General features: G+C 52.7%; 1 protein-coding gene across 5 annotated transcripts in view; it reads left to right on the forward strand.

Moving 5' to 3' along the window:
- Positions 1-4,087: 4,087 nt before the first annotated feature.
- LOC144486419 (E3 ubiquitin-protein ligase TRIM39-like) overlaps positions 4,088-14,172 on the forward strand; it is a 121,905-nt gene continuing 111,820 nt past the window's right edge. For 4 of the 5 annotated variants that reach the window (XR_013496261.1, XR_013496260.1, XR_013496262.1 and 1 more), the window contains exons 1-2: positions 4,088-4,282; positions 7,533-7,598. The gene's annotated coding sequence lies outside the window, so the exon portion shown is untranslated. Of the gene's footprint in view, positions 4,283-7,021; positions 7,092-7,532; positions 7,599-14,172 lie in introns of those variants that run through there. The other variant, XR_013496259.1, reaches the window with a different exon arrangement.

Genomic DNA, 14,172 nt, shown 5'->3' on the forward strand with positions numbered 1-14,172 from the left:
GCACCGGTGTTGCAGATGATCATGGAGGAGGTGTTGTTGCCGATCCTTACTGATTGTGGTCTGTGAGTTAAGAAGTTCAGGATCTGGTCACAGAGAGAGGAGCCGAGGCCCAGGCCACGGAGTTTGGAGATGGGTTTTGTGGGAATAATGGTGTTGAAGGCTGAGCTGTCATCAATAAATAGGAGTCTGATGTAGGTATCTTTGTTATTGCGTGCAGTTCCGGTCGCCACACTACCAGAAAGACGTGGAAGCTTTGGAGAGACTGCAAAGAAGTTTCACCAGGATGTTGCCTGGTCTCGAGGCTATGAGGAGAGGTTGAATAAACTAGGATTGTTTTCACTGGAGAGATGGAGGCTGAGGGAAGACCCGATAGAGGTCTCCAGAATGATGAGAGGCACAGACAGGGTGGATAGTCAGAGGCTTTTTCCCAGGGTGGAAATGTCAATTACTGGGGGCACAGGTTCAAGGTGAGAGGGGGGAAGTTTAAGGGAGATGTGCGGGGGAAGGTTTTCACGCAGGGAGTGGTGGGTGCCTGGAACGCGCTGCCAGAGGAGGTGGTGGAAGCAGGCACATTAACAACATTTAAGAGGCATCTGGATGGGTGCATGAATAGGGAGGGAATCGAGGGATACGGACCGAGTAAGAGCAGGTTTTTAGTTTAGTTAGGGCATCATGATCGGCACGGGCTTGGAGGGCCGATCCCTGCTGGTCACAGGCCTCCAGTCTGAAAAACAACCCTCTACCAACACCCCATGTCTCCGACCGGCAAGCCCATTTTGTATCCAATTGGCTAGTTCTCCTTGGATCCAATGTGATTTAACCTTACTGACCAGCCTACCATGCGGTACCTTGTCAAAGGCCTTGCTAAAGTCCATGTGGACAATATCTACCGCACTGCCCTCATCTATTTTCTTGGTCACCTCCAACAGGGACTTCCATCTCTGGGCAGAGACAAGGAATGTCCAGGTGAAGGACGAGGGGAAGGGAAGGGAATGTGTCTCTCTGGACTATTTTGAGTAGAACCAATTAAACTATGTAAACAAACTAATGGAGTGATAAAGATAGCAGCCCCCTGTGACACTGCCTCAAACAGAAACAAGTCACAAAGGAAAATTAAATCATGAAACCAGAGTCTGATTAACGAGGTTAATAAAACACCCCAGTCCCCGTGGTGCCCAATGGGCAGGGAAGGCTGTGACGGTATTGGCACAGACTCTTCCCCAGGGACAGCCAGTCCTTAATATCGCTTCGGTGGGTCTGTATAGCTGCTCCAATCAAAACCCCAATGAATGCCCCCAACCTGAAAACGATGGAAGATAACCGACGTACAAGTCACGATGTGGAGCAGGGGATGAGGGGGGCAGTGTACGGGTCAAACCAATCACACCCCAATAGAGGATCAATGTCCTCGGGGGATTCAGGGCGGGGGTAGGGGGGGGACGGAGAAATTGGGGGAGCAGCGCAAGGATTTGAGTCAAATGTTAGGATCCCATCAACTCCTTGAGGCAACGGGTAGAAAAGCCGAATGTTTGTAACAACACATCGAGTTTATTCAGTTCAATTAACACGAACAAAACTGAAATATAACATTGGGTTATGTGCTGCTGTCTTTGTCCACTCTCTCCCTGTGCTCTATTCACTGTGGTCCTGTCTCTGTCCGCTCTCTCCCAGTGTTCTATTCACTGTGGCCCTGTCTCTGTCCGCTCTCTCCCAGTGTTCTGCTGACCGTGACCTTGTCTTCTCTTCTCATAGGCAGCGATGTCCCGCATTGTCCTTCTATCGTTTTGAGAGTCCCTTCGCACGCCATTTTGGGCTATAACCGTCTCTGGCCAGGCTGACGATGACTTCATCAGTTGTCTACAGCCAGTCTCTGAGCCTCATGCCACCCAGGGATGGTTCCCATTTTCCTCTCTTTTTTTTATGTTTGATTGTTTTGAATGAAGATTGATATTTTGATGTAACGGCGAGGCTAGTTGGTGAAGATCAGCCGAGTGTTCGTGTATTTAAACGTGACTAAATGTGCCTTTAGCCACTTATGTACAAATTAAGGACAGTCCTTGACCTGGACCTGAGTCATTGTTGAGAAACATCTTTGTCTCTCCAAGTTTAGACTGCTGATGTTAATAGAAATAGCAGAAAATACCTGAGCTCACACTTTCTCACTTTCACCGACAAACACAACCAAATCCCTTTGAACATCAACATTTACAAGTTCCGCACCATTTAAAAGAAATATTCTGCTTTTCCATGGTTATCACCAAAGTGAATAACTGCTCATTTCCCACATTATATTCCATTGGTCATCTTGTCCACACACTTCACCATTCGGTATCCTCCACACAGCTTACCTCCCCAGCTTTGCATCAGCAAACCGAGATACATTACTCTGTCTCTGCCATCAAAGTCTGTGGACAATTCTCCCCGTGTCTGCTCCGGTTTCCTCCCACAGTCCAAAGATGTGCAGGTTCGGGGGATTGGCCAGGGTAAATGTTTAGGTGAGGTGGATTGGCCGTGGAAATGTGTGGGGTTACGGGGATAGGGTGGGGGAGAGAGCCTGGGTAAGATGTTCTGTTGGAGCTTTTGACCCCTGACGAGGGGTTATCCAGACTCTAAATGCTGCCTCCTTTCTCTCTCCACAGACGCTGTCAGACCTGCTGGGATTGTCCAGCATTCTCTGTTTATGTTTCAGATTCCAGCAATCATTTCCCTCATTCCTTTGGAGAGCCAGTGCAGACTCAATGGGTTGAATGGCCTGTTGCTGCGCTGTTTGGGTTGTATTTCTTTTGATACCAATCAAGTAAACGAACTCAAATTAACTTAGGGACAAAGTAAAAGGGGCGGCTCCCCAAAAAGGAAGGGGGGAACAGCTCGAACCAAAATCAAAGTCGAAAGGAAACTTAAAACGTCAAACCAAAAGGTGATTATCGGGGTCGATAATACACCCCAGCCCCTGCGGCGCCCAGCGGTCGCGGAAGGCGTCAACCGCGCCCGTGGACACCGCATGCTCCCTCTCCAGACACCTGACCGCGAATGTAGCCGCGGTAGAGGGGCAGACAGTCGGGATGGACGGCCCCGTCGATCGCCCGCTGCCTGGACCTATTGATGGCGCATCTCGCCAGGCCCAGGAGCAGGTTCACGATGAGGTCGGCATCCCGACCCGCCCCTCTCCGCACCAGGTGCCCGTAGATCAGGAGCGTGGGACTGAAGTGCAAACAAAACATCAGTAAAAGGTGTTTGAGGAAACCAAAAAGGGTGTGCAGCCTAAAACACAGAACGTAGACATGGTCCACGGACTCCACGAGGCCACAGAAAGGGCAGTCTCGGGAGCCCGTGTACCGGAAAAGCCTACGGTTGCACGGCACTGCTGCATGCAGCACCCTCCACCCCAGGTCCCCGAGATAATTGGGGGAGATCCCTCCGTAGAGGGACCTCCACTGGGGACCTCCGCCGCCCGGCGGCAGCTGTTTGGGTTGTACAGCTGTCTGGAATGTTCCAGAGTGTCAGGTCAACATTTATATTCACCCTCTTGGGACTCCCTCTGATTCCCACTGAGTCTGGCGCATGTGCGCCTGAGGGCCGGAACCTTTGTGAGGGGGGCCGGAAGCAGTGTAACACAGAGGGCTGTGAGGGGGACCGGATGTAGTGTAACACAGAGGGCTGTGAGGGGGACCGGAAGCAGTGTAACACAGAGGGCGGTGAGGGGGACCGGATGTAGTGTAACACAGAGGGCAGTGAGGGGGACCGGAAGCAGTGTAACTCAGAGAGCGGTGAGGGGGACCGGATGTAGTGTAACACAGAGGGCTGTGAGGGGGACCGGAAGCAGTGTAACACAGAGGGCGGTGAGGGGGACCGGATGTAGTGTAACACAGAGGGCAGTGAGGGGGACCGGAAGCAGTGTAACTCAGAGAGCGGTGAGGGGGACCGGATGTAGTGTAACACAGAGGGCGGTGAGGGGGACCGGAAGCGATGTAACACACAGGGCGGTGAGGGGGACCGGAAGCAGTGTAACTCAGAGAGCGGTGAGGCGGACCGGAAGCAGTGTAACACAGAGGGCAGTGAGGGGGACCGGAAGCAGTATGACCCGGGGAGGGCGGCTGGGACGGACCGGTTTTTGGTGCGGGGCGGTGGGCAGTATCTGGGGCCGGGACTAGGCCGAGCGGCAGGAGGCGGGGGAGAGACACTCATCCCGCCCGGCTACTAACGCCATGACTCTCTTCCACTTCGGCAACTGCTTGGCGCTGGCTTATTTCCCTTATTTCATCGCCTACAAGTGCACGGGGCTGTGAGTACCTGAGGGTGGGGTGAGGGCCATCTCCTCCCGCCCTTCCCCCCCCCCGAGACGTCACATTCCTCATTAGCATAACGGTCTTTCCGGAAAGCACCGCGTGTGACGTCAGAGGTCTGTATTCGCCCGCCCTCCGACGTCACAGCGTGGCTAGTGCTGACGTCAGAAACCTGATTAGCATAGCACGCCCTCAGCCAGTGACGTCAGCTGTCACAGCATTGCGCGCGCTGAGGTCGGATGCCTCATTAGCATAACGGTCCTTGGGCCCGGGTGTCACTATGATGTCATACGCTGCACAATGAGCCGCACGTCCTGATTTACATAACGGCTGACTGCTCATTAGCATGTTGCATGCATAATTAATGTGGCCCCTGGACAAGCCCAGCCTTCGTTCGTCAAGCGCCAAGGACGAGAGGCAGGAGTCCATCCATTGGCCTCAGGACCCTCCCCCACCCATTGCCCTCGGGACCCCCCCTTCCCCACCCATTGGCCTTGGGACCCCCCCTTCCCCACCCATTGGCCTCGGGACCCCCCCTTCCCCACCCATTGCCCTCGGGACCCCCCCTTCCCCACCCATTGGCCTCGGGACCCCCCCTTCCCCACCCATTGGCCTCGGGACCCCCCCTTCCCCACCCATTGGCCTCGGGACCCCCCCTTCCCCACCCATTGGCCTCGGGACCCCCCCTTCCCCACCCATTGGCCTCGGGACCCCCCCTTCCCCACCCATTGGCCTCGGGACCCCCCCCTTCCCCACCCATTGGCCTCGGGACCCCCCCCTTCCCCACCCATTGGCCTCGGGACCCTCCCTTCCCCACCCATTGGACTCGGGACCCCCCCCTTCCCCACCCATTGGCCTCGGGACCCCCCCTTCCCCACCCATTGGCCTCGGGACCCCCCCTTCCCCACCCATTGGCCTCGGGACCCCCCCTTCCCCACCCATTGGCCCCAGGACCCCCCACCCCCGCATCCACTGGCCTCGGGACCCCCCCCCCCCTCCATTGGTCTCGGGACCCCCCCCCCTCCCCCTCCCCCTCCCCCTCCATTGGTCTCGGGACCCCCCCCCCTCCCCCTCCCCCTCCATTGGTCTCGGGACACCCCCCCCTCCCCCTCCATTGGTCTCGGGACCCCCTCCCCTCCCCTCCCCTCCCTCCCTCCCTCCCCCCCTCCCCCTCCTTCCCTCCATTGGTCTCAGGATCTCTCCTCTCCCATCCACTGGCCTTAGGACCCCCCTCCCCCTCCATTGGCTTCAGTGCCACTCCCTTGCTTGTGGGCCTCCTCCTGTTCCTGTGTAACAGGCTCGAGGGGCTGAATGGCCTCCTCCTGTTCCTGTGTAACAGGCTCGAGGGGCTGAATGGCCTCCTCCTGTTCCTGTGTAACAGGCTCGAGGGGCTGAATGGCCTCCTCCTGTTCCTGTGTAACAGGCTCGAGGGGCTGAATGGCCTCCTCCTGTTCCTGTGTAACAGGCTCGAGGGGCTGAATGGCCTCCTCCTGTTCCTGTGTAACAGGCTCGAGGGGCTGAATGGCCTCCTGTTCCTGTGTAACAGGCTCGAGGGGCTGAATGAGGCTATTGTTGTGCTGCCACACAGTCTGTTTTAACCCTTATTCGGTGGACAAAGAACTGCGAATAGACTCCTTGTTCATACAACAATATTTATTCACACACAATTAATAATCCCACACCCAACCAACAATAAGTTATCTTACAGAAATACTAAAGTTCAAGTCCAATACTAGACCTTAATTTGACTTTGCGTGATTGGCGAGCACCCAGGCAGATATTGGCCTTTATCTGTGCGCTGGTCTCTGTCATCCTCTGTGTGGTCTGGTGGTCTGACACTCTGGCTTTGGTCTTCCTTCCTTCTCGGGTGTGGTGTCTCTCCTCGTGCTGGTCACTGTTGTTGTAGCTCATTCATGGGGTCACAGAGAGAGAGAGATTCTTCTGTTGCGCAGCACCCTTTATACCCAGTTGGTTTTCGCACCCCTTTTTGGACATTGCCAATCAATCTATCAGACTTAATCGATAGAGTCTAATTATCTGGGTGTGTCCCCAATGGCCATGCCTGTAGGTGCTGGAGGCACGCAGGTCACACACCTCCCTCCCAAATAAGGGGTTAAGGCTCCCCTGTGTCTGGTAAACAAGTCTGTTTGACCAGTGAGTGTCTATTGTGTTTGGGATGGTCTATTTCCTGCGTAGTCAGTTGTCTGAGCTGCAGCCTGTTTGAGGCTGCAACCTGCTGCTTCAGTGCTTGTCCAATTATCCCAGCATGCTCTGTAAGTCGCCATTTTAGGTGGCCCGTTTGGCCACAGGGCTTCCTCCTGTTGCTGTGCAACAGGCTCGAGGGGCTGAATGGGCCCTCCTCCTGTTCCTGTGTAACAGGCCCGAGGGGCTGAATGGCCTCCTCCTGTTCCTGTGTAACAGGCTCGAGGGGCTGAATGGCCTCCTCCTGTTCCTGTGTAACAGGCTCGAGGGGCTGAATGGCCTCCTCCTGTTCCTGTATAACAGGCTCGAGGGGCTGAATGGGGCCTCCTCCTGTTGCTGTGTAACAGGCTCGAGGGGCTGAATGGCCTCCTCCTGTTCCTGTGTAACAGGCTCAAGGGGCTGAATGGCCTCCTCCTGTTCCTGTGTAACAGGCTCGAGGGGCTGAATGGTCTCCTCCTGTTCCTGTGTAACAGGCTCGAGGGGCTGAATGGTGTGCTGTTTCCCGATGCTGTGTGTGATGCTGATGTGTGTTCCAGGTCTGAGTACAATGCTTTCTGGAGGTGTGTGCAGGCTGGTACTACCTACCTGTTTGTGCAACTCTGCAAGGGAAAACCCTGAACCCCTCTCCACCCCAGAACAGTTTCTGTCATAGTCGGCTTATCCCGGACTCTTGTGAGAGGGCGGGAGGCCATCGCTGGAGGTGTTTGTCAGTCCTGGCGCGGAGGGGAATCATGGAGCAGTGTGAGGTGTTTGCAGGTCCCGGGGGGGGGGGGGCAGAATCCGGGAGCAGTGGGAGGTGTTTGCAGGTCCCGGGGGGGGGGCAGAATCCGGGAGCAGTGTGAGGTGTTTGGGGGTCCCGGGGGGGGGGGAGAATCCGGGAGCAGTGGGAGGTGTTTGTGGGTCCCGGGGCGGAGGGGGGAATCGGGGAGCAGGAGGAGGTGTTTAAGGGTCCCGGGGCGGAGGGGGGAATCGGGGGGGTGGCGGGGGGGCGTTGGGAATCTGCTCTGTTAAGACATAGACTGCCATGTTTTCTCTCTCTCATCCCAGATGTTATTCCTCGCCACGTTCTTCTCCCCCTGGGACGCCTCTGTGAGTGTTTACGATTTCATTGGGGTAAGTCCGGAATCGAGGAATATAATAGAACATAGAACAGTACAGCACAGAACAGGCCCTTCGGCCCACAATGTTGTGCCGAGCTTTATCTGAAACCAAGATCAAGCTATCCCACTCCCTATCATCCTGGTGTGCTCCATGTGCCTATCCAATAACCGCTTAAATGTTTCTAAAGTGTCTGACTCCACTATCACTGCAGGCAGTCCATTCCACACCCCAACCACTCTCTGCGTAAAGAACCTACCTCTGATATCCTTCCTATATCTCCCACCACGAACCCTATAGTTATGCCCCCTTGTAATAGCTCCATCCACCCGAGGAAATAGTCTTTGAACGTTCACTCTATCTGTCCCCTTCATCATTTTATAAACCTCTATTAAGTCTCCCCTCAGCCTCCTCCGCTCCAGAGAGAACAGCCCTAGCTCCCTCAACCTTTCCTCATAAGACCTACCCTCCAAACCAGGCAGCATCCTGGTAAATCTCCTCTGCACTCTTTCCAGCGCTTCCACATCCTTCTTATAGTGAGGTGACCAGAACTGCACACAATATTCCAAATGTGGTCTCACCAAGGTCCTGTACAGTTGCAGCATAACCCCACGGCTCTTAAACTCCAACCCCCTGTTAATAAAAGCTAACACACTATAGGCCTTCTTCACAGCTCTATCCACTTGAGTGGCAACCTTTAGAGATCTGTGGATATGGACCCCAAGATCTCTCTGTTCCTCCACAGTCTTCAGAACCCTATCTTTGACCCTGTAATCCACATTTAAATTAGTCCTACCAAAATGAATCACCTCACATTTATCAGGGTTAAACTCCATTTGCCATTTTTCAGCCCAGCCGTGCATCCTATCTATGTCTCTTTGCAGCCTACAACAGCCCTCCACCTCACCCACTACTCCACCAATCTTGGTGTCATCAGCAAATTTACTGATCCACCCTTCAGCCCCCTCCTCTAAGTCATTAATAAAAATCACAAAGAGCAGAGGACCAAGCACTGATCCCTGCGGCACTCCGCTAGCAACCTGCCTCCAATCCGAAAATTTTCCATCGACCACCACCCTCTGTCTTCGATCAGACAGCCAGTTACCTATCCAATCGGCCAACTTTCCCTCTATCCCACACCTCCTCACTTTCATCATAAGCCGACCATGGGGGACCTTATCAAACGCCTTACTAAAATCCATGTATATGACATCAACTGCCCTACCTTCATCACACTTAGTTACCTCCTCAAAAAATTCTATCAAATTTGTGAGGCATGACTTGTCCTTCACGAATCCATGCTGATTATCCCGGATTAATCCGCATCTTTCTAAATGGTCGTAAATCCCATCTCTAAGGACCTTTTCCATCAATTTACCAACCACCGAAGTCAGACTAACCGGTCTATAATTACCAGGGTCATTTCTATTCCCTTTCTTAAACAGAGGAACAACATTCGCAATTCTCCAGTCCTCTGGCACCATCCCCGTGGACAGCGAGGACCCAAAGATCAAAGCCAAAGGCTCTGCAATCTCATCTCTTACCTCCCAAAGAATCCTAGGATACATTTCATCAGGCCCAGGGGACTTATCGATCTTCAGTTTATTCAAAACTGCCAGGACATCCTCCCTCCGAACATCTATTTCCTCCAGCCTATTAGCCTGTAACACCTCCTCTTCCTCAAAAACATGGCCCCTCTCCTTGGTGAACACTGAAGAAAAGTATTCATTCATCACCTCGCCTATCTCTACTGACTCCATACACAAGTTCCCACGACTGTCCTTGCCGGCCCTAACCTCACCCTGGTCATTCTTTTATTCCTCACATAAGAGTAAAAAGCCTTGGGGTTTTCCTTGATCCGACCCACCAAGGACTTCTCGTGTCCTCTCATAGCTCTCCTAAGCCCCTTTTTCAGCTCATTCCTTGCTAACTTGTAACCCTCAATCGAGCCATCTGAACCTTGTTTCCTCATCCCTACATAAGCTTCCCTCTACCTTTTCACAAGACATTTCACCTCTTTCGAGAACCATGGTTCCCTCACTCGGCCATTTCCTCCCTGCCTGACAGGGACATACCTATCAAGGACACCCAGTATTTGTTCCTTGAAAAAGTTCCACTTTTCATCAGTTCCTTTCTCTGACAGTTTCTGTTCCCAACTTATGCCCCCTAATTCTTGCCTATTCGCATCATAATTACCTCTCCCCCAATTGTAAACCTTGCCCTGCCGTACGGCCCCATTCCTCTCCATTGCAATAACAAAAGACACCGAATTGTGGTCACTATCTCCAAAGTGCTCTCCCACAACCAAATCTAACACTTGGCCCGGTTCATTTCCCAGTACCAAATCCAATGTGGCCTCACCTCTTGTCGGCCTATCCACATATTGTGTCAGGAAACCCTCCTGCACACACTGCACAAAAACTGCCCCATCCAAACTATTTGACCTACAATACAATTTCCAATCATTAACAAAAATAGAATTTCGTCACTCTCTAAATTACAACTAGGTTTTGTGTCTTCCAGAACATTCTGGGCCTTCTCTGTTGATTCTTCTGTCTGGAACATCTTCTCGATGATGCGTTCTCTAAGACACAGATGCAGCTATGAGAGGCAGCGATTCTCTCTCTCTGAGAGATGTGAGCTGTTATCGAACATAGAACATAGAAAAAATACAGCACAAACAATCCCTTCGGCCCACAAGCTGCGCCGGTCATGTCCCTACCTACCTAGTCTTATATATAGGCTTACCTATAACCCTCAATCCTATTAAGTTCCAGGTACTCATCCAGAAGTCTCTTAAAAGACCCTATTGAGTTTGCCTCCACCACCACTGACGGCAGCCGATTCCACTCACCCACCACCCTCTGAGTGAAAAACTTACCCCTGTCATCTCCTCTGTACCTCCTCCCCAGCACCTTAAACCTGTGTCCTCTCGTAGCAGCCATTTCAGCCCCGGGAAAAAACCTCTGAGAATCCACCAATCTATACCTCTCAACATCTTATACACCTCTATCAGGTCACCACTCATCCTTCGTCTCTCCAAGGAGAAAAGACTGAGCTCCCTCAACCTATCCTCATAAGGCATGCCACCCAATCCAGGCACCATCCTTGTAAATCTTCTCTGCACCCTTTCAATAATTTCTACATCCTTCCTGTAATGAGGCGACCAGAACTGAGCACAGTACTCCAAGTGGGGTCTGACGAGGGTCTTATAAAGCTGCATCATTATCCCCGGACTCCTAAACTCAGTCCCTCGATTGATGAAGGCCAGCACACATACACCTTCTTAACCACCTCCTCCACCTGCGGGGCCGATTTAAGAGTCCTGTGGACTCGGACCCCAATCTCTGGCAGGTGGCAGTTGCTCGCTTGTCCCACTCTTCCCCTTCTTTTATACCTCTGATGACATATCAATATTTCCCACAATAGGATTGCTCCTAAGATTAAATTTAATAGGTTCTTGGTATCTAAGTGTCTGATTCAAATTGATCGGCTGAATTCAGAAAATTCAAAGCCTGTTGCCTTGGTAACACTGCTGCTTGACCTTTCGATACAAATGTTTCAGTCTGGGCTCTCTGTGTACTTGCATTTTCTAACTCTCTCAGCACAGAAAAAGCACCACCTTGTAAAGGGTCCGTGCAATGCTCCCCCCACCCCTCCCCAAACCGAGCATTTAACAATTTTACACACACCAATCTACAGTTACTCTGCCCAACTTTGCAACACTACCAACTCCAGACTGGGCATCCATGAGGCGCTGTGGCATCAACAGCAGCAGAATTGTGCTCAACAACAATCTGTAACCTCATGGCACGACATATCCCCCACTCAACCATTACCATCAAGCCAGGGGATCAACCCTGGGTCAATGGAGAGTGCAGGAGGACATGTCAGGAGCAGCACCAGGCACAACTAAAAATGAGGAGTCCACCTGGTGAAGCTACAACACAGGATTACTTGCATCCAAATGGCAAAAACAGCAAGTGATAGACAGAGCTAAGTGATCCCACAACCAACGGATCAGATCTGAGCTCTGCAGTCCTTCAAGATTCAGTCGAGAATGGTGGTGGATAATTAAACAACTCACTGGAGGAGGAGGCTCCACAAATATCCCCGTCCTCAATGATGGAGGAAACCAACAAATCAGTGCAAAAGATAAGGCTGAAGTATTCGCAGCAATCTTCATCCAGAAGTGCCGAGTGGATGATCCATCTCTGCCTCCTCCAGTGGTCCCCAACATCTCGGATGCCAGTCTTCAGCCAATTCGATTCACTCCATGTGAGATCAAGAATCGGTTGGAGGCACTGGATACTGCAAAGGCAATGGGCCCTGATAACATTCCGGCAATAGTACTGAAGACTTGTGCTCCAGAACTTGCCGCTCCCCTAGCCAAGCTCTTCCAGTGCAGTTACAACACTGGCATCTACCCAACAATGTGGAAAATTGCCCAGGTATGTCCTGTACACAAAAAGCAGGACAAATCCAACCCGGCCAATCACCGCCCAATCAGTCTACTCTCGATCATCAGGAAAGTGATGGAAGGGTCATCGACAGCGCTATCAAGCAGCACCTGCTCAGCAATAACCTGCTCAGTGACGCCCAGTTTGGGTTCTGCCAGGGTCACTCAGCTCCTGACCTCATTACAGCCTTGGTTCAAACATGGACAAAAGAGCTGAATTCCAGAGGTGAGGTGAGAGTGACAGCCCTTGACATCAAGGCCACATTCGACCGAGTGAGGCCTCAAGGAGCCCCAGCAAAACTAGAATCAATGGGTATCAGGGGGCAAACTCTCCGCTGGTTGGAGTCATACCCGGCACACAGGAAGATGGTTGTGGTTGTGGAGGGTCAGTCATCTCAGCTCCAGGACATCTCTGCAGGAGTCCCTCAGGGTGGTGTCCTCGGCCCAACAATCTTCAGCTGCTTCATCAATGACCTTCCCTCCATCATAAGGTCAGAAGTGGGGATGTTCGCTGATGATTGCACAATGTTCAGCACCATTCACCACTCCTCAGATACTGAAGCAGTCCATGTTCAAACGCAGCAAGATCTGGACAATATCCAGGCTCGGGCTGACAAGTGGCAAATAACATTCACGCCACACAAATGCCAGGCAATGACCATCACCAATAAGAGACACTCTAACCACCGCCCCTTAACATTCAATAGTGTTACCGTCACTGAATCCCCCCCTATCAACATCCTGGGGGTCACCATCACTGAATACCCCCCACTATCAACATCCTGGGGGTCACCATCACTGAATCCCCCCCACTGTCAACATCCTGGGGGTTACCATCGCTGAATCCCCCACTATCAACATCCTGGGGGTTACCATCGCTGAATCCCCCACTATCAACATCCTGGGGGTCACCATCACTGAATCCCCCACTGTCAACATCCTGGGGGTTACCATCACTGAAACCCCCACTATCAACATCCTGGGGGTTCCCATTGACCAGAAACTGAGCTGGACCCAGCCGTATAAATACTGTGGCTCCCAGAGCAGGTCAGAGGCTGGGAATCCTGCGGAGAGTAACTCACCTCCTGACTCCCCAAAGCCTGTCCACCATCTACAAGGCACAAGTCAGGAGTGTGATGGAATACTCCCCACTTGCCTGGATGGGTGCGGCTCCAACAACACTCGAGAAGCTCGACCCCATCCAGGACAAAGCAGCCCCGCTCGATCGACACGCTAACCACAAACATTCACTCCCTCCACCACCGACGCACAGTGACAGCCGTGTGTACCGTCTACAAGATGCACTGCAGCAACTCACCAAGGCTCCTTAGGAAGCACCTTCCAAACCCACTACCTCTACCATCTAGAAGGACAAGGGCAGCAGATACCTGGGAACACCTCCACCTGGAGGCTCCCCTCCGAATCACTCACCATCCCAACTTGGAAATATATCGTCCGTTCCTTCACTGTCGCTGGGGTCAAAATCCTGGAACTCCCTCACTCACAGAAACCAAATTCAGACACAAATCCTACACTGGGCTACGCAAGAGCATTGTGCACAGTTCCAGTCTCCATATCCCTCGGTTAGACCCACACTCGGAGCACTGTGCACAGTTCCAGTCTCCATATCCCTCGGTTAGACCCACACTCGGAGCACTGTGCACAGTTCCAGTCTCCATATCCCTCGGTTAGACCCACACTCGGAGCACTGTGCACAGTTCCAGTCTCCATATCCCTCGGTTAGACCCACACTCGGAGCACTGTGCACAGTTCCAGTCTCCATATCCCTCGGTTAGACCCACACTCGGAGCACTGTGCACAGTTCCAGTCTCCATATCCCTCGGTTAGACCCACACTCGGAGCACTGTGCACAGTTCCAGTCTCCATATCCCTCGGTTAGACCCACACTCGGAGCACTGTGCACAGTTCCAGTCTCCATATCCCTCGGTTAGACCTACACTCGGAGCACTGTGCACAGTTCCAGTCTCCATACCCCTCGGTTAGACCCACACTCGGAGCACTGTGCACAGTTCCAGTCTCCATATCCCTCGGTTAGACCCACACTCGGAGCACTGTGCACAGTTCCAGTCTCCATATCCCTCGGTTAGACCCACACTCGGAGCACTGTGC

The sequence above is a fragment of the Mustelus asterias genome, unplaced genomic scaffold (genome assembly GCF_964213995.1).
Source record: "Mustelus asterias unplaced genomic scaffold, sMusAst1.hap1.1 HAP1_SCAFFOLD_334, whole genome shotgun sequence".
In the NCBI taxonomy this organism is placed as follows: Eukaryota; Metazoa; Chordata; class Chondrichthyes; order Carcharhiniformes; family Triakidae; genus Mustelus; species Mustelus asterias.